Source organism: Cornus florida, unplaced genomic scaffold (assembly GCF_030987335.1).
Source record: "Cornus florida cultivar Cherokee Brave unplaced genomic scaffold, ASM3098733v1 CherokeeBrave_3.0.0_Hap2_Chr02, whole genome shotgun sequence".
Taxonomy (NCBI): Eukaryota; Viridiplantae; Streptophyta; class Magnoliopsida; order Cornales; family Cornaceae; genus Cornus; species Cornus florida.
The window spans coordinates 75104102-75125418 of NW_026775572.1; the positions used below are offsets into that span (position 1 = coordinate 75104102).

The window sequence follows — 21317 nt, forward strand, 5'->3', positions numbered from 1 at the left end:
TAAGTTAATTCAGCCAAATAAGAGCATTAAAGAAGCTAACTTAAGCTGGATGGAAGAAATGAGCAAAGTGGAAGCCGAATGAAGCAAAGTGTGGAAATCAATAAGTTCGATCGATCTCAACATCACTTCAATCGATCAAAGAAACATCGATCTGGACACTTCAAGATGGATCCAAGCCCTTATCCTTATCCAAAAGATTCCACAATGTTCAATCGATCCAACCATTCTTTGATCGATTGAACATATTTGATCTTATCCACACCTACCACCCTACTTATCACTTTTGTCTCTTTCCCAAAATATCCCAAAATATCTCAGAGATTTGTCTTTATTCAAAAAGGCGCCACCAAGGATTGATCGATCTCTGCAGCATTCGATGGATCTCACCTCAGTTCGATCGATCTCTACATAGTTCGATTGATCGAACCTCCTCAAGTCCGAAAAAAAATAAGTCCAGCTCATTAAAAGTTGGCTCATGGTGCAATCATTGCAAGGACCCTAGTACACGAATCCAGACCATTGGGTGTGACACTTCACCAACCTATATAAGGATTTTGAGTCTCTTTACAACATATGATATACATATCTCATATATCATCTCATAGACTTAGAAACATTCTTAGAGAGGAAGAAAAGAGAGGATGAGAAGCTAAAGACACATCTTTGGGAGTTCTTCCATTCTTCTAGGGTTTCCATCAAGAAGGAGGTCATTCCTACCATGGAGATAGCCCTTGAGAGTTGGATGACTACTTCAAAGCATTCCTTCTAAACTCTAATGCTTTGTATTTTGAGAGGATTTGTGTTGTAATCTTGTCTTGACACTTATTTTATATATAAATCTTGTTTATTCAATGATTTATGTGGTTTAATACGTCCAATTGATCATTTCATTCTATCTATATGTCTATGTATGCTAGAATAGATGTTCATGTGTTTATCTCTAGTTTTTGTGTTATTGATGCATGTCTATGTGTGTTGATGCTATAGATCTAGAGATTGTCAAGGTATAGTGCTTAATGGAATACTATTATGGTTTATTTGATGGTTCATACTCATGTCTTGATGGATTGTGCATCTCCCTTAGTTTTTTTAGTTTAATTTTCATGCCCTTAGCTTAGTTGTAGTGTAGTTGCCTTAGTTGTTAGATGGGAGGACAATCCATACTTGTTGTTTGATGTTCCATGCTTATTAATGCAAGTAGTATTATTCTCTAATCATGTGATGTGTTTGGATTGTGAGCTTAAAGGAAGGAGTAATGGCTTAGTTTGATGTATTATGCTATTCACTAGGTTGCTTAGACAATATATGCTTAATTGGTCATCCATACTTGTTGAAACAATCAATCACACGCTCTCAAATTGCAACTCATGTTTCCCCTCATTAATTATGCATTGAATGTCTAGAATGGTGATGCTTAGTGGTGACCTCTAGACCCCAAGACCTCACTCTCTTGTTTTCTCAAAATTTCATTTAAATTGCTTATTTTACATTGAACTTGTTTAGTTTAGTTTGTAGTATAATCAACCAAACACACTATCTCTTGATTACTCGATCTACTAACCCTATATATTGTTTCCATTACAAGTACACCTAAAAATCCCTTGGGACGATCCCTACTCACCCTAGCTATCTTTTTAGTTAGAGGAAGTAGTGGCATTTATAAATTTAAAACTTGGCCACACTATTTTATTGCAAATTTGGTGCACACACGATGGCAAACACCAAGTTTTTGGCACCGTTGCCGGGGATTCAAATTGGCAACGCTGTGTTTTGGGAACAAATAGGAATTAGTACACTTTTGATCGTCTTTTTACTTTATTTTACTTTTGTTACTTATTATGTTTGTTCATATTTGGCTAGGTGGATTGAGCAAGGAAATTAAGCAAAGGAAAAGGAAACAAGGAAGTCAAGTGAAGCTAAGCAAAAACACAAATAGGAGCTATAATCTAAAAATTTGCAAAGCATAGCAAGGCTTGAAACTTAAAAATGAATTGAAATTTGTTTAAGGACCCTTTGTGAGATCTTTCTAACTCAATCTTTAGTTAAATCGTCGGCTCGCGTGGTGGCAAGTTTTTCAATTCTTAGATAAATCGTGAACCCACGTGGAGGCAATTTACTTTGCTTTGCATGTTGTTCAAGCATGGGAGTATGGAATCAATGTATGTGGAGAATGTTTGTTGATTGATTTGTTGTGGGGGCGAAGTGATTGTTACTTGCTTTTTATTTGCTTTACTAGTGTATGCATGGTCGTAGGTCATTGAATCCTACTCTTGTCCCTCTTAATTTGCATCTTGAATCGGTTATTTGTAATCCTAAGGGAAAAGGTAGTTCTCATCACTCCATTTTACCAATGGATGAATTGCATGACGACCATATGGAGGACCTTGGTCACATAGACCAACAAGGCATCCTTCACCCTAATGTGCATCATAAAAATAATCAAGTACCATTAGGCATGCGTAGACCATTCATTCCACCACAACAACAAGGCCAAGTTCCATTGGGAATGCCTCAGCTAATTTTTGCTCCACAACCTCCCATTATGCAAGGCAATCAAGGTGTCCGAGTAGCACCGCTGGTTGTGAATCCTCCTATTGCTTTAAGAGACCATTATGTGCCTAATGAATATAATGCAGCCACTTGCATTCAATTGCCCCCATTTAGAGCACATCACTATGAGATTAAACCACAAACCATTCAAATACTTCCCAACTATCATGGACTTCCAAGCGAAGAACCTTATAAGCATTTGGATGAGTTTCTTGAAGTGTGTTCCACCGTGAAATACACGAATATGCCAGAAAGAGGTTTTAAGACTTAAAATTTTTCCTTTCACCCTTAAAGACAAGGCAAAATATTGGTTCAACAATCTTAAGCCTTTTTATATAACTTCTTGGGCAGAAATGCAACAAGAGTTCTTGACGAAGTACTATTCGATTTCTAAGACCAATGCCATGAGGACTTCCATTCGTGAATTTTCTCAAGGGGATAGGGAAATGTTTCATGAGGCATGGGAAAGGTTTAATGACTTACTTAGGAAATGCCCACATCATGACATACCTAAGTGGCAATTAGTTCAATATTTCTTTGAAAGTTTACCGGATAGTCACAAGGGTATGGTTGATGTATCTATGAGTGGTTCTTACCTTGATAAACATGAGGATCATGTGTGGCAATTGTATGAAAGCATGAGTAAAAATTCAATGCATAGATCTTTATCCTCTAAAAATGGTAGAAATCTAGGTGGAAGGAAGAATGTTAGCTTATATCAAGTTGACAATTTCAATGACATAGCCGCCGAGATGAAATCCTTATCTCAAAGGTTTGATCAATTTTTTTATTAACCAAACTTGGGCGAATCAAGTATCTTCCACCCCTAATCATGTTCATCATCATGCATCCAATGAATCATGTATAACTTGTTCAAGTGTTTTACATTTTATTTCCAATTGCCCCCATGGATATGTGCCAAGTGAAAACCATGAGCAAGTCAATGCTACATTTGTCAACCAAGGGAATAATCCCTATGGCACTCATTACAATTCAAGTTGGAGGAACTATCCAAACATCTCTTAGAAAAGCCAAGGGGAAGGCTCAAACCCTCCTCAAGGTGGTTTTCAAAACAAGTATGTTCCACCTCTAATGCAAGGCCAAGGTTCCCAAGATTTTAGATCATCATCATTTCAATCGCATGGTAATCAATTCTCTAATTCTCATTTTCCTAACCAATCGTCATATTCTTAAGGGAATGCTAAGAGTCCCGCTTTTAAGGAAAAAAGTGTTAACTGCTTTAAGTACTCTAGAGGCGAACACTCAATTGCTTCATTCCTATTCCCAATTCATTGCTAAGCTAGAAACCCAAGTAGGGCAAATAGCTAGTACTTTGAATGCTAACGAGAAAGGGAAGATGCCTTTGAATGCACCACCAAAGCAACAATGTGTTGTGGAGACTCATTCCTCATCAGAAGGTCACACAACCAAACATGTCAATGCCAGGACAACCTTGAGAAGTGAGAGAATTATGGACAACCAAGTAAGTATGTCCAATGAAGAGAGTGAACCGGTGCAACCAAAAGTTGACACCCATCCCGTTTCACATCCTATTCCTCCTTCATTGCATATGCATGACCCCTTTGTTGAAAAAGTAATGGAAAATGATTTGAATAAAGCTTTGAAAGATTATTTGAAAATTTCTTGTGACAGTTTGAAAAATTCCTGTGTTGAAAATTCTTTAAAGAAAAATTTTGAAAAAGCTTTTTTGCCTAAAGCTCAATTTCCGGATGCCTTGAAAGGATCCATTTCTCTTGACAAACAAAAGACCAAGACTAATGAAATCATTGGTGTGTTTAGGCAAGTGAAGATCAATCTTCCCCTTTTGGATGCAATTAAGCAAATTCCGGCTTATGCCAAATTTTTGAAAGATCTTTGCACCCAAAAAAGGAAGAACAAAAGCTAAGCACCATGAAAAGTGGTCTTGACCGAGCAAGTGAGCTCCATTTTACAACATAACACTCTCCTAAAGTTTAAGGACCCCAGTTCACCTACTACTTCTTGCATCATTGGTGACTATGTCATTAATCGGGCTCTTCTATACTTAGGAGCAAGTGTCAACCTTCTTCCCTATTCAGTATATGTCAAATTGGGCTTAGGAGACTTGAAACCGACGTTGGTAGTTTTGTAACTTGCCAACCGATCCATCAAAAAGCCCCAGGGTATCATTGAGGATGTTTTTATTAAGATTGATAAGTTCTTCTTCCCCATTGATTTCATTGTCATAGACACGGAACCGGTTCCGAACCCCAAGAGCCAAATTCCTGTTATCCTTGGCCATCCATTCTTGGCAACCGCAAATGCCAACATAAATTGTAGGACGGGGATAATGAAAATCTCATTTGGGTATATGAAGGTGAAGTTGAACATTTTTAATCCGAACCCGAATTCCATAGACAAGCATGAAGAAGTGTGTGTTGTTGAAAAATGCATTGCCAATGAATTTAATAAAGTTGAGTCTTTACTTGATATTAAACATTCCTATAGATTGCTTACCAAAAAGGATTCAAAGAAAATAGCTTCAAAAGCAAAGTTTGAAAGGGCATGGAAGCCCAAGAGTTGTTTTGACCAAGGACCATCAATGTCTTTTGATCTAAATCCAATAAGTTCCTTAAAGAACCAGTTTTTGGATGGGGTTCAAAGTGTTTGTCACCTCGTCAAGGAGGGGATGCATAACAAGATATTTGATCTGGGCTAAAAGAGCCCAACGTCTTGCTAGAGACGTTAAAGACTAGCAAATACTCCGTAGGGTTTACAACACTATTCCTCCCTCATTTTTATTTTACCTTTCATTTCTTGCATCGTCTAGATATATTCTGGGTTTATACACATTGCTAGGAACTGTGATTGAGAATGCATGCACTTACATTCTGAAAGAAGGCATTTTGCACTTGTTCGATCGATCTTAAAGGATGTTCGATCGATCAAACATTCATTCCTACATCAAACCTGTATATTTCATCTCTCTGTGCATCGAGTGAACTTCAGTTCAGATCATTCTGAGTACTCCAAGGTCAATCAAAAATTCCCTCAGATCGATCTTCAGTTCCAACACTTAGAAAATTTTTCAACCCTGCATAAAATAGCTCTCTATCTGATCGTTCGAACTTGTCTGAATGTTTTTATCTGTTCGATCGATCGAAGCATTTTCCAGATCGATCTGTATTTCGTTGTTGACTTTGACTTTGACTACATTTTTTTATTTTTAAAGTTTATTTTATTTTATTTTATTTTATTTTCAAACAAAAAAAAACCTCAAAAGATTTTATTTTTATTTTATTTTATTTTAATTCAAAAATATTTTAATTTCAAATATTTTCAAAATATATAAATATATATAATAAAATAAAAATAAAATAAAATAAAAAATTCCAAAAATATGTTTTACAAGGTTAGATCGATCTGAGTTCTTTTCAGATCGGTCTATATTCGATCAATCGAAGATATTTCCAGATCGATCGAATATGTCGTAGGCAGTTTTTTAAAATAGAAACCCTAGGGTCATTTGATCGATTTACACATCGATCTTGACCCTCATCATCTCCCGTCGCTGTAACCCACCTTCCCAACCTCCGGCGACCTTTCACAAGCTTCGAAACTTCATCTTCCATCTCAGATCTCATCTCTCTCTCTCGGACCACTTCTCTCGTTGAGATTTGGTAAGTTGAGTTACATTTTTAGGATTTTGAGTTTCAATCTTCATGTTTTAGATGATTTCCATGTTAGATTTGAGCTCCCATGATTAATTTCTTGCCATATTTATGCTTTAAAGCATGTGTATATATATGTGTATATATGTGTTTATATTTTTGTATATATTTTGAGTTTGATTCAATTTTGGGGGTCACGTGCCTATTCAAGTGATCAATATTATGTTGTTGACGTGTAGGGGGGCCCACAAGCTTGCTTGGGTACCCCCCCTATCATCCACGTCACAGATCTGTGACTTTTCAAATTTCCCGAAGCAGTTTGATCGATCGAAGTTTTCTCAAATCGATTTGAGAAAGATTGATCGAACTTACTCCTGATTGATCTGAGAGAGATCGATCTCACATTTTCCTGATCGATTAAACTTACTCTTGATTGATCTGAGAGAGATCGATCTCATATTTTCCTGATCGATCGAACTTCACAGATTTGTATATGTACACTTCACACACCATCCATAGTGTTCATGCTAGCTTCTTGATGCCCAATGCTTGTGTTTTCCATATTGGATGCATTCCATACTTACACTATTTAGCATGCTTCACTTAGTTACTGTTTACCTGGCTGCATTATCTCTTGCATAGATTTATGTCCATTACTTTGAGTTGTTTATCTTACTTGACAAACATGTTTATATATGTTATGCTTTAATTCTTTATTTATCTGATTGCTAACTTTGCAAAATGTTTCATTCTTTTGCAGGGCATGGCACGGGTTAAGACAGTAGCCCGTCGATAGTATCCGAAGAGGGTACGACGGCGAGTAGAGGAGCCCGTAAAGCCCTCACATGCACAGGATCCAGCTCCAGAGCAGGCTAAGCAGCCTGAGCAGTTACAGGAGTATATGGAGCTAGCTTCGGCTTAGTCTGACCGCTCTACCTCTACCGCTTCTGCATCTTCATCCCATCCCGATGAGGATGAGTACATATCTTCTCCTTCTCCACCACCAACACAGCCTGGCCAGGTCCGAGACGGACCTGTCTGGAAGTTCAGACGCCTATCGTATCCCATGAGTCAGTATTTGATATATCTTTTTTCTCTCGGTCAGTCTTGACCCGGGCAGCTATCGATGACATAGAGCGACTTAGCATTCTAGCCATTCTGGTGCCCGTTACTTATCCAGTGTTCCCACGGCTTGTCCGAATGTTCTTCCAGAACCTCCGGCCGGCCCTGGGTAATCTGTCAGAGTTACAGACTATTGTTGATGGATATCCCATCCGCATCACTATTGACACTCTGGCTATATCTTTTAGGTGCCCCCATGTCTGCCCTCCAGGACTTGATTATCCTATTCTGAGGAGGCCTTCTGATGCAGACATGGCCGTTGCCCTTACTGCCATTATGCAGTTGGCGAGACTTTCGCCACCAGGACTTATCTGCCCGATGACCTATGGTTCTTCGATTCGATCTTTTACCAAAATGTATTTATAGCGGGGCATAAGATCCAGAGGCGTTCTAACTTCTTGGTAGCCCTATATGCTTTCTACACCGAGCAGTGGTTCTCTATTCCAGCACTCTACTAGAGTGTCATGATGAAGCTATACACAAACTACATTAGCAAGGCAAAGCCCAAGCGGGCTAAGTATCTTCCATTTGCTCATCTTATCACACAGATTCTACGAGACCAGTGCTACACTTTCCACCTACAGGAGCATTCCGAGTCTAGGGCTTGCCACTACGCCAAGAAGAACTAAAACAAGAGCTACAATGCTCATATCAAGAGCCTGGAGGAGGACGTTATCCTAGCAGCAAAGGAGGCAATAGAGGCTGAGGAGGCGAAGATGGCAGTAGCAGTAGCGACAGCAGCAGCAAACGATCTAGCAGACGCACTGGCGACTGCAGTACATATGGAGATCGACCTGGAGCAGCAGTCTCCAGCAAAAGAGCTACCTCATCACTCTCCCATCGGGTCGCCATTACATGTCCCCGAGACTAGTCAATATGAGCATCACTCTCACGACCCAATCATACCTGACGCTCCAGCATAGACACCCGGCCTAGGAGAGCGTATACAGACCTTAGAGGATGCCGTTGTCTCTCTTCGGTCCGATGTGGCCTCCCTCAGCATTGATATGGCATCTCTCCACTCCAATGTCATGGCTGCGCTGCGCGATATATCCAAAAATATCCAGGGATCACGCCTAGCTCGCCCTACCTCCTCTACCTGATCTCTCTATTTCTCTATGTGATATTACTGTTATATTGCTACTGCTTTGATATTTTTGCGGCTAGTCTGTTGGCCCAGACATTGTGATGCGCTGTACATTATTTCTTTTTTATGTATGATATTTTTGGATGTCTGGATTTTATATTGATATATCTGTCTGTGATTGACTCCATTTATCAAATGCATCCCAGTGACTTCAGTGAGAGAGAGTGCTACCCAAATTTTTCAGGACCACCCTTATTCCTCTTTCCATAATTCATTTCTTATCCCATTTACACTTGCATGCCCACTGTGCACTATTATTATCCCTTTTGTTATCTGATTAGTTTTATCCAAGTGCCATCTTTTCAGGACCGCAGTTAATTCAAAGTTTTGGGGGGTTATACCACCCACTTTGGATATTTGCGTCCCGGCCATTCTTTGCCTTAGCTGCACTAGTATACTCTTTCCTTTGTTCTCTTTGCACATTGAGGACATTGTGCCATTTAAGTTTGGGGGTAATAGTGTTAACTACAGTGTTTGCTTTCAATTCAAAGTTTTAAGCATGACTTATATATTTAAGGAATTTTCTATGATTAGCCCATAACTAGCTATAATTTTGATCTTTTGAGGACTATATTGCTTAAAATTTAAAAATTGCTTGACTTGAGAGTCCAATACTCCTTATATGCCCTGTGGATGCCATTTAGGAGTAAATTTTTTGAAATATTGATGTCTTGCTTGCACTTGTGGTCCACATTATCCTAATTCTGTGATTGTTTTGAGATTCACTCTAGGATTCTACACTAACACAGGCGCACACTAGCATTCATTTGTGGGGTACATGCTTTGTTGACTATTGAATTGGTTATATCTCAATTGGGCTAGTAGTGCATTGAAAGCTTTCGTTTTGATAAAGGTGGATAACAAACCCTTTTCATTGAGTAGCCGGGATTCTAGCCTTATCAAGCACTGAATTTGTCGCGCCGAAAGGTGGAGGGCCCAAACTCTAGGTTAATGATGAGCGCTGAAAAGTGCGCTTTTAAACCCCTTAAGCTCGAATATTCTAGGACATTTATCTATCTTATTTTTCCGTTTTAGACTAGTTTCGTGTTATTTCCCTTTTTAGGTCAATAATGTTAAAACGTGCTAAAAATGGTTTCTTAAGGCCTTTTTGGAGTCAAACTAAGTCTTGGAGAGAATCTGGAGCAAAAGGAGGCTGATTTGGAGCAAAAGGAGGCTAATGCTGAAAAATGCCAAGATTGGATAAATCTGAGAAAAGTCTGATAGATCTGAGAAAAGTGAGATCGATCAGAGTTGGATCGATCGAACATAGATCGATCAAAAGTTGGATCGATCGAACAAACTCTGATCGATCGAAGAAAAGTCTGATCGATCGAAATTGTGCTGGCACTGAGCTGTCTAATTTCCGAGTGCGCCGATTTCCACCTACCAAAAAGTTGCGGGATTAGATATTTTTGGGCTATATTTCTGACTTAGTGGCTAAGAAAAGGACCTTCTATTTAAAGGGAAGTGACCCATTTTTGTAAACGAGCTTTTTATTATTTTATTATTACATTGTAATTTTATATTTTCTCTCTAGAAAAGTTAGAGATTAGGGTTAGAAGAAAAGAGAAAAGTGGAGGCTCATCTCAAGAACACATCTCTAGATCCACATATTCTCTCTCTCTAGAGCTTCAAAGAAGAAGAAGAAGAAGATGGAGCCATGTTTGGAGCTTACCCTTGAGGGTTTCATAACCACATCTACCTCCTCCATGATTGGCTAGATCTACACTTAGGGCTTGGATGATCCCTAAGTCTTATGTAATCTAAACCCTTATATTTCTATTTTTAGGGATTTATATATATTGTTGTGATTAGTGTTCTAACCTTGTAAATTTAATGAATCTTGGTGTATTTCTATGATTTCTATGATTTAATTCTTCCTATTAATTCTCTAGTTTATTAACATGTCTATGTGTGATTAAATTAGGAATTATTTCTTATATGATTCATATGGATTAATTCTTTCTATTGATTCTCTATTTGATTACATGTTGTCTTATGTGTGATTATTTGGGAATTGATCTCTATACTAGAATCTCTATGTTGGTTGCATGTCTATGTGTGATTAATTAAGGATTTAGTGATGGCTAAGTATAGGTTTTCATTGAATGGGTTTGTCAACTAATTTGATGGATTATTCTTATGCTTGATGGGTTGTTCTATAATTTAATTCATGTCTCTAGGTAGGTAGACAATCTATACTTGATTTGATATTCCATGGCTTATTATTGCAAATTCCATGATTCTCTAGATTGATACGTGCTATAATTGTGACTAGTTTGATGGGTCATGCTTAGATTTGATGGGTTGTTCTATACTTAGTTTATTTATTGGTTAGGTAGACAATTTATACATGAATTTGATGGTCCATGCTTAATATTGCAATTAGTAGTCTCATTTTGTTCACAGCAATGTATTCCCCATTAATGGAAAGCAAGTGGTTAATTACATGAGCTTAGTGGTGATTCCAACACCCTAAAACCTCTTTTCATATCTCTTAAATCCCTATCTCTCACTAGTTTACTTTAATTGCATATTAATTTAATTATTTTCTAGAGTAATCAACCAACCAAACCTTCTTTGCAATCTTGTGATACGCTAGAGTCGAAGTTAAATTCTAACACGTATAATCTCTTGGGATGATCCCTACTCACTCTTGCTACGTTAGTAGTAGTGGTGGTAGTGGTTTTTATATATATTTAAACTTGACCAAAAAGGCTTTTCTTGAACCGCACATTCATTACATTATTTTGGCGTTCACGAGCGGCCATCGTTAGTTAATAATTGAACTTTAAAAAAAAAAAAAAAAAGAAGAAGAAGAAGTTGCAAAAGTAATAAAAAAGTGAGGAATTCTCCCAAAAGGTGAGAAATGGAAAATGATTAAATGGAGGTTGTTTTGATTTCTAGCCTAGTTGATTTGAGCTTGTAAGTCCTTAGGGGTGTTTGAACACCTAATGCCCTAAAACCATCTGGTTTGGGAGTCATTGACCTAATGCTCGACCTCATGGATCGCTAGAAAGCTTAATAGATTAACACATTGCACCATGCTTCCATCTTTGATCCTTAAGATTAAAAAAAAAAAAAAAAAAATATTTGAGTGAATAGAATAAGCGTACCTAGATGAAGAAAGCTTTAATAAAAGGTCCACTCTTTGTCTTGATGATCAGTACTAGATTTGTGTGTTAGTTTGAGGGTAAGGATGTGATCATTTCTTTAGTTGACTTAAGTAGCAACATATTTGACGCCGGTTCACTCAAAAAGGATTCTAGAGTTGTTTTGATTTGACATCAGTCAAGTGTAGATATACACCGATTAAAAAGCTTTGTTTAGCCATGTATTTTTCCGCCATGAAGTTAAGAGTATATATGTTGCCATTTGTGGTGTACGTTATTTGTCAAACTGACTTAATTAAGTATATGTTGTCAAGGCCGATGATCACTGGCCGAATTAGCAAGTGGGCATTGGCCTTAATGGAGTTTTATTTTGTTTATATTCCACAAAAATCAGTAAAGGGTAAATCGTTGGCCGATTTTTTGGCCGACCACCCATCAACTGAAATTGACCTATACGTATGTGATGGGCTGGAGGCATCAACAATATTTGAAGTACCATGGGTTTTGATGTTTAATGGCTCCATCACAAGTGAAGGAGATGTAGCTGGAATTGTAATCATAGCCCCAAGTGGAAGAAGGGTATCTTTCTCATTTTTCTTGGATTTTAAATGCTCCAATAATCAAGCGGAATATGAGGCATTGATTATAGGTCTAGAAATTTTACTTGAAATGGCTGTAAGGGATGTACATATCATTGGAGACTCAAATTTGGTGTTAAGTCAGTTGTCAGAGGAATTCAGATGTCTAAGTTGGCAATTGAGACCATTCCACTCTTTGGCTACTCAGTTAACCGCACAATTCAATGAGGTTAAACTTGAGTTTCGGCCAAGAGAACATAATAAAGATGCTAATAACTTAACTTAATTAGCATCTAGAATTAGAGTTCCAAAAGGGATGGAAGAAAAGCTAGTAAAGATTACTAGACGAAGTCTTCCAACACCAAGGTAAGAAATTCCAATATGGCCGAATTATTTGCAGTCGACATTTACAATGTGGAGGAAGATGATTTGAGAAACCCAATTATGGCTTTCCTAAAAAACTCACAAAGGAAAACAAGAAGAAAAATCCAAAGGACAAGTTTAGAAACCCAATTGTGGCTTTCCAATTATTTAGCGGATTTTATAAGTCCAGCACAACCAAAAGATTGACCTAAAAGGGAACAAAAGGAAATATTGTTCAGAAATTACAGACCCATAAATTTATTTTTAAAATCAGTCCAGACGAGTTTAGACTGATTCAAAGAAGCCACAACCTGTAGTTTGGAGTCTTCCAACTTGGGAAGAACACTTTGGACTTTGGTAAACTGCACCTTATAACCTTTGGTCTCTTTCTTCATTCCATCCAGCTTGGAGTTAAGAGCTTGTTGATTAAGTTAAACTTGAGCTAAGGCTTGCCTTAACTCAAGTTCCCTAGTTTAGAGGTTATCTATTTCCGGTTTGAGAGATTTGAAAGGAACGGCACAACTTTTGAGCTTATCAGTAAGAAAATCTTTTTTCTTGTTTTTCTCTTCCACCTGTGAAATACAGAATGGGAATCCTGGATAGACTTAGATAGGCTGGGAAGCTAAGCTTTGAATGAAGAAATGGCCAATTGAACCTCCACTAGGAAACCTTGATGTTGGCTAAGTTTAATCAAAGCCATTGAAAGTTTATTTTTAATGAAAGGGAGATTGGCAGAGTCATGCTGAAGAAGGGTCATCAAAGCCTGTTTATCTACTTCAAAAGTCTGAGAAGGGCCAGGAACAAGAGCTAGAGCACTGCTGGAAGAAGTCATATTTTCCTCAACCAAGGACTCAACAGCCTGGAAGTAGTCACTAAAAGCTGAAAATGATCCCATGGAAGTAACAACCATGGAAGTTTGAGGATGGGCAAAAGTGTCCTGCAAAAGAAAGATGAGGTTAAGGGAATATGAAAATGTAATAAAATGACAAACTTGAGAATTACCTTTTTCTGAGGAAAAGGAGATTCGGCTACTTCTTTCGTACCAGAAGCTCCTAGTTGGGCAGATTTCCCTATTGGAGGAGTAGGAGGGTCTCTTGAAAGAACGACAGTAAGAAGTGTCTCTTCTTTCAATGGAGATCTTTAAGGACTTGGCAGAATAGGATTAAGAGGGCTATGTGAAGCAGTTTCCTGAAAGAATTCTATTAATAAATAGTAGAAGAAGATAGGAAGAAGAAATATGAAGTATCATGTTATACTTCAGTGGAAGATTTTCTTTCAAAATGGGCAGTTTCTTTAGTACAATCTTTTTCCACAACCTCATCATCCTCTGAATCATTTTCTTATTTTCCTTCTTCGTCTTCTGTTTCTATTTTTTCTTCTTCTTCTTTCTCTTCTTCTTCTTCTTCCTCTGTTTTATCTTTCTCACTTGTTCCCACTTCCTCAATTTCATCTTTCTCTTCTTCTGGGTCTACACTTGGACTTTTTTCACTTTCATCGATAGTTTCTTCAGGTATAGGAAGCTGTCTTTTAATAGGAGGATGTTCAGATCTTGTAGGACCTTTTGAAGCAGATGGCTTAGCAGGAGCCTGAATATAAGAGAGAATGTAAGGGATTTCTTCTATCTCAGTTAAAAGGAAAGAAACAGTAAGGTATTTACCTTTTTGGCCAAAGAACTCTTTCTTTTAGAAAGCATTGTTTCAGCCGTTTGACTAGCACTCTGAGATTATACTTTCTTTTGAAGATGTGGAGGATCTTGTTCATCATCAGAGTCAACAAGAAAAGCTGTCAAAAGAAGGAAAAGTTAAGGAACCAAGTTGAAAGAATTAAGTTTATAATAAAGAGTTATTACCTTGTTTGAAACTTGTGCTTCTTTTGGTTTTCTTCAATGGAAAAGCAAGGGCTGTCTTAGTTTTGGCAGGTTGTTTCCTTTTCTTTCCACCTCTTTCGGGGCTTTCGAGAAGGTCAGTTCCTTGGAAAACAGGATTTACGAATTTGAAACAACCAAGTTGTGATAACCTGAATTTTTTTTAGTTTTTTTTTTAAATTATATTTTACGTTTTTTAGTTAAGATTGAAGATTGGGATATGATGTGTGAGATTATAAGAATTGATTTTTTTTAGTTATTGGTATTTTGTTTTTTTTAAGTGTTTGTTTTGATTAGTTTTAATTATTTATTTAGTTAGTGTGGGTTTTGATGAAGTCTTGTTACAGGAATGCTAGATAGGCATGGATATATATATATATATATATATATATATATATATATATATATATATATATATTATGTTGATGTGTTGTTTGATGGAAGGAGATAAGGATTGAAAATGGAAAGAAGTGGAAGGAGCCGAGATAAGAAGAAAGAGAAAGCAAAATTGAAGTGGTTGTGTACAAATGATAATGTGGGGTCCATTAGTAGATTTTTTTAGGGCAAATATTCATTTGGTTTGGCTTGGTTCACGTGATGATATTCTAGAAAGTGTACTGTTTGTCTGATAGAAATAATAAGGAAATGGTAAAGTAAAATAAGGATGGGTTGGTGGGGTCCACTGTGATGATATCTTTTGACTATTACAATTTGATTTGATAATGGTATGGTGCAGTGTAAATTGTGTCTATATATTGGGTACGTTCTTGTGACTTGGTGAGCATTCAATGACAGAATAGAAATTTAGAAAGAGGAAACGCAGGGGGGCCGAGATTGAGGAAAGACAGAGAGGTTCGAGAGTCTGCAGAGGTGGTCTTGGAGCTTGGAGCTTTGATGATTCCGTGGGGAATTAATCTTTTTTACAGTGTAGGATTCTCTATACCTTGAATGGCATGGGGTGGGTTTGTTCCAAATGGTTTTATTAAATATTTTGATTAAATGCATATTTATTTTGTTTATATACTCACATATATATGTTTATTTTGTGAAGCTGTTTTGTTAAACCTCCATAAAATTCTTGTTATGGCTTTTTCTACTGGGACTTTTGTCTCACCATCCTCCAGTTTCAGGTACTGCGGATAAACGGTGATTGCTAGATTCGGGTTTAGGACTGAAGAGTTGGCGTTGCGAGATTTAAATTTTTTATTCGGAGATTTTTTGTATATTTAAGGAAATTGACTTTGTATAAAAGAGGGCATTTTTTTGTGATTCTAGTGTATTTTGAGTTGAATAAATTGAGGAATTCATTAAAAAAAATTCGGGGTCGTGACACAAGTTGGGTGGTAATGAGGGAAGAACAATCTGTTTCCCTAGTCTTCATAATTTAAGTAGACCACCATTTCTCAAAGGCAGGATCAGAAGTTAGATTTTCAACAAAAGGCTTAAATTGGAAGATTTTCTTCAAGGCTTTGAACCTGTTGGTCATAGTTTTGACAAAGTCTTCATCATTAAATTTCACACGGAGATGAAAGGTGCTGTTGAAAGAAGGACACGACGGTTGAGAAATCATCTGCCGTAAACCAAACTGCCGAGCAAGTTAGGCAGGTTGTAAGACTCTACCCCAACTCTACTATTTTTGGAAGAATAAGGAGCGGTACTGTAATGAAGATCTCTGGCCACTAAAAAGTTGGCCTATATTGACCTTTGTTCTTCCGGTAATTTCTTGGTGGAAATAGGAACAGGGGAGAGCCAAGATGGAGTTTGAATGCCGGAAGAAAATGGAAGGAATTGTTGAGGAGTTCTGGTTTGACAGCCTTAGTAGAAGAAAGTGAAGCAATCTCTGAAGGATTGAGGTTTAGGCATAACTGAAGCATAACTGAAAGAATTTAAAGCATTATTGGCCGAAGGTCTAACTTTCGGCCCCAACTTTGGGAAGTAAATCTAGAGCCAAAGTTGGAAGATCCAAAATGGACCACTCATTCTGGAAAAATCAGAGACAGTCTGATCATGAAGGCCCCTTTAAAGATGAGCCAAAACTAGAGGAGCCAATGCTAAAGGGGAACCTTTAGATAAAGCAATGGCTACTTCCACTAAGTCCTTGGTAACCTGTAAAGCTGGAACACATAGTACAACCTGATTAAGCCATACAAGTAGAAAGGCAATGTGCTCTGTATCTTCGGCCTGAGGGGTATGCTTTATACAGGCCTGAAGAAAAAGGGCTCGTAATTTTTTGTTCCAGATTCTTTGGTGGGGAAATTAAAGGCAGTGTCCGGATCATAAAGAATACAAGTTACTTCAGTACCAATGGGTTTTCAACCAGTCAAAGTGACAAATATCTTTCAAAGTAAGAGCCATTATGCCACAATTTAGATGCAGTGAATTTGTGGTAGAACTCCAAAAAAAAAAAAAAAAAAGGGGGTAGCAAAAAAAAGAGACTTATCTTGAATTGGGGGTGCTTTGGTGAGTTGGATTGTATCATAGATCCCAAGTTGTTTCCAGCTTGCTTCCTTTAATGGAGTCATCCTATCAACCCAAGCGCTCCAACCTTCAAATGGCGTAACCCAATTTTTTAAGTTAAAAATAGGTAAGTCGCCATTTGATGCTTTTGGAAATTTCTTCAAAAAATGAAGGGAATCTTCTGCTTGAGGGTAAAACGAAGAAATTGAAAAGGGAATTTTGGAAGGAAAAGCTAGACCTACGGATTTAACGTCGCTGGGTAGGATGATGAAAGATTCTGGAAAAACTTGATCAGCTGGAAGGCTAGAGATAGCTTTCGCTGCTTGATGCCCATGGTTTGTTGGAAGATCAAAAGGTAAAGGAAGATCAAAGGAGGATTTCCCTTTGGGGGCCATCTGAGAAATTGAAGGGAAAGCTTCAACAGAAGAAGAAGGGTTTGATACAAAAGGACAAAGGAGATTTGTCTTGAACGAGGAAGATGACATAATATAAGGAAACCTTTTGATTTAAAAGGGATTAAAGAAGACGGGCATTTAATGATGGTAGGTGGAAAGTTGTGGCCATTTAAGTAAGAGGTGATGGCTGTCAAATCGGGAATAGTAATCGGCATATAAGGAATCTTTGTTGGATAAGGCCTATGCGGATATCTATGAAGTTTCAAATTTAAATCTTTACAGGCCTAATCTTGGAAGATAGAAAGCTTCAAAATTTGGGGAACATAATGTTGGCACACAAAAGTGGCAGGCCAATAGTTGGCCACTTCAATGATGACATGATGTAATAAAAGCGTACAAGTGGACTAAATCATGGTCCAAATGATGAATTGATACATGTCAAACTTAAAAGGGAAAGAGATTCCAACACGCTGGAAACATCTGGCAGAATAAGAAAGGCAAATATGGCAGGATAAAAACAGCTGGCACTGGAATCGTGGGTTATGTGGTTTCCTATAATTAAGGAGAGGATTGGATAAAAGAGTTAGACACATATGGAAACTGTTATAGAGTTACCCAACTTAGTCTAGAGGTTCCAATCTTCAAGGAGTTTTAAAGCAACTAAGAAAAGTGGTCCCTAAAAGTTAGGGATAAGGAGATCGTGGGCTATATCTACAGAATATGTTTTAAAAAGGGAATGAAACTTAAGTAGTTAAATTACATGGTGTGTGTGTATATATATATATATATATATATATATATATATATATTCATATGAGCAACTTAAAGAACGTGGGACACATGGCGGCAGTGGAAGAAATTCTTAGATCGTGGGTTTGGAAGTTGGAATTCGGCAGCTGAGCAGGAGACAAGTGTTTTTTAAGAAAGAAGTGGGCAGTTGCTTAAAAGGACATGGGTCCTTCTTGTAAGGCTTTGATGCCTATAAATAGTTTACTTAAGATTATGTTTCAAACTCTCTCAACGACATCAATCAACATTCAATACCTTGTATTTCAATTCAAGCAATTTCAATACAAGTCTTTTCAATTCATTTACATTCATGCACTTACTTTAAGTATTGCATTTTAATTCAATAGATAGCATTATAGTTTTAACTAAAAGTCCTTTCATCGAAGGCAAATCCAAAACCTCACAATCACTTAATCACTCCAAACGGATCTTCCTTTTTGTTTGACCTCTCTAAATCTTTCGAGATTCTGGCACACCTGCACATTCCAAGTATCCCAATTTTGTGGAAACAGTGGATTAACCATAACAACCAGGTAGGCACTGGACTTTGGATTGCACCAAAAAAAAAAAAAATTAAAAATTAAAAATTAAAAACTCAACATCTTAGAACTTGTGTATTTCTTTATTCCCTTTTAATTCGATTCTAGTCACTATCATACCAATTCAAGTCAAATTCAAAGAAAAATGCATTGGCGTCGAGATGAAAGGAAGAAGTAGTCTATATTCATATTCTACTTTCCCCTTTCCTTTTTATTCTTTCCATAAAAGACAAGGATAGGGGAATTGGCAATTCAAAGTTGTGAATCCAACTTCAACAGTTTCTCACTCGGAAAAGATTATTGCAACGAAGTTTCTATCTACCCTGGAAAGTTTAGCCTTTATAGAAAATGTCCCACTGCAGGTAGCATGTCATCTAGAAATGATGTGAAGCCCCATTCTATCCACCAGATGTAATCCAATCTTGGGTCAATAAGCATGTGCCATTATAGGCCAGATTCGCAATGCAACCCCTAACGCTAAATTAAAGATAGTTGTCATGTGATCTTTTACAAATGAATTTTGATACAAAATTTTGACTGTATGGTCCTCATTTAATGGTCTTTCAAATTGTTAGATACGCGTTTCAATATTTATACATAATCATAACAAAAAGATAGATAGTTCATGATACCTATCATGAGGTCGACCTCGTGGTATATAACATTACTATTTATTGAAATCCATAGGGAAGTTTCCTTGAAGCCACATGCTTTTATAAGTTTGGGAGTGTTCATTTGGGATATTATTGCAGAATCCTGTTCAAGACTATATTTACTGAGATCGTGAGGTGGATCTAGGTTCAACCATAAATTTCCCTTCTAAAAAAGCAAATAGAATGTAAATCCTTAGGGAAGCCAATATTACTGTAAATTTCCCATTAAAAAAAATAATAATAAAAATAAAATAAAATAAAATAAATCAGTGTAAGGAGATAAAAGTGGAGTAAAAATATCATCTCTTGGTCGGAATAATATTTTTTTAATTGAAATTGTTCGCTCCACAATGCCTTATGTTCAACAGTTAAAGTCATGATTTGAGCAAACAACATGATTATCATATTATTAGCATATTGAAATTGAGACAAGTACTGTTATGCAGCTTCTTGTTTGGATTTTGTATGGCTTAATGCAGTGATATGCAGATTGCCATGGACAATGAGGTGGAGAAAATGTCTGAAAATTTGAAAAAATCAATATGTACCAGGAAATGAACAATGTGAAGATCAAAGTATTGGAGTGCTAGGTTTTAGAGTTCAATGATAATTAAATACTAGATAGTGTTCTGACAAATGGAATTTTTTTTTTTTTTTTTTTTTTTGGCATGTTGAACATTGATGAATGGTGAAAATATGTTTAGTCCTTTGATATATTTGATGGTGTATTTTAATGTATTGTTTTAGTTATTGACATTGTAAATGGGATTTGTTAGCACTGTATAATGTTTAGTTGTAATTGTTGGCACTATGAATCATGTTTGGATGTTTAGGGGGCATTTGAGGGTTCTTTTGAAAAAAAAATATAAAATAAAATAAAATTATACTGATGACATGAAAAACCGTAAGCGCACAAAAGCTAGCTGTGAAAAGCTTACATCGTTTACGGCCAGTTATGAAATTTAGAAGTACTAACGAGTGGCCAGGCATACCATAAATGAAATATTAAAAAGGGGTCAGGTATCTCATAAATAAATTTAGTAGACAAAATACTTTTCCACGATGAAAATTTCTCTTTTACTAGATTTATTGTTACCTGTGTAAAAAAGGGTGTTCAGATATTTTGCATTTGTACATATATTCTGTTTGTCTATGTTTGCAACTTGTATGCATTTATATATCTATGAATCAAGAATGACAGTATCAAATTAGAACTTTGGGACTCCCAGTTTGCTAATCAAGAATGACAATATCAAATTAGCCAACACTAAGGATTTCAATTCAGTGGTTGCACATTGTTTTTTTTTTTAAAAAAAAAAAAAAAAAAAAAAAAAAAAATGCCTAAGATTGACAAGCATAATTTGTTCAAATCAAGAGGCAAATAAGTAATACATCATTGCAAAATAATATTCTAATCAATGGATAGTATAAGAACGATAAATACTTGACAAACATAAGAACCTAAAAAATGATTGGTAATATTTCTATTTAGTTGTAGGTCTATTTATTTTAAAAGTGATGCATGAAATTATACTCATTGAGATCATAAAATTACAATAATAAATTTAAATAAGAAGAAGAAAAATAAAAAGGATAAGAAGAGAATAGAAAAGTGACATACTACATACATGCACAATGTGCAAAAAGAAGAATTTTAAGAAAAAAAAAAAAAAAAAAAAAAGAGAGAGAGACAGCAATGAATTAAGCCCCACAAGATGAAGTTTCCAATGTCTGCTTTCATAGCAAGACCTTTATGACCTAATAAAATTATTCTCACCACTTGTTTCTCACATCGGACAAGACTTTTCTGTATACTGTTGCTTTGATGTTTCAAACAAACCTAAAAATCTAGTGTATACTTCTGGGCACTTTCGCTTAAGTTAGACAAGTCTTTGTAGTGCTGGTCAATGGGAGAAATGAGTGGGAAACTTCTTCATTGGCCGAGCATTTCTAGGCCGACCATTTCTAATGTAACAGTACCCATCTTGGGTTCTCCTCTGAGTCTGCTTCTGTAAGCCTTCCATATCATTTTCCAAGAAGGGACACAATTAACTTGTTTTAAACAATAGAATTGGATTCCTTCTCGTGGTTATTTTT

The 21317-nt window shown here is 36.6% G+C and overlaps 1 long non-coding RNA gene and 1 pseudogene across 1 annotated transcript; both read right to left on the reverse strand.

Moving 5' to 3' along the window:
* Nucleotides 1-2960: 2960 nt before the first annotated feature.
* On the reverse strand, nucleotides 2961-3058 carry LOC132298088 (small nucleolar RNA R71; annotated as a pseudogene).
* Nucleotides 3059-12575: 9517 nt separating this feature from the next.
* Nucleotides 12576-14775, reverse strand: LOC132287718 (uncharacterized). Its single transcript, XR_009473121.1, has 3 exons — nucleotides 14373-14775; nucleotides 14181-14305; nucleotides 12576-14109 (listed from the first exon to the last, which is right to left on the reverse strand). It is a non-coding gene; the product is annotated as an uncharacterized LOC132287718 (long non-coding RNA).
* Nucleotides 14776-21317: the final 6542 nt, after the last annotated feature.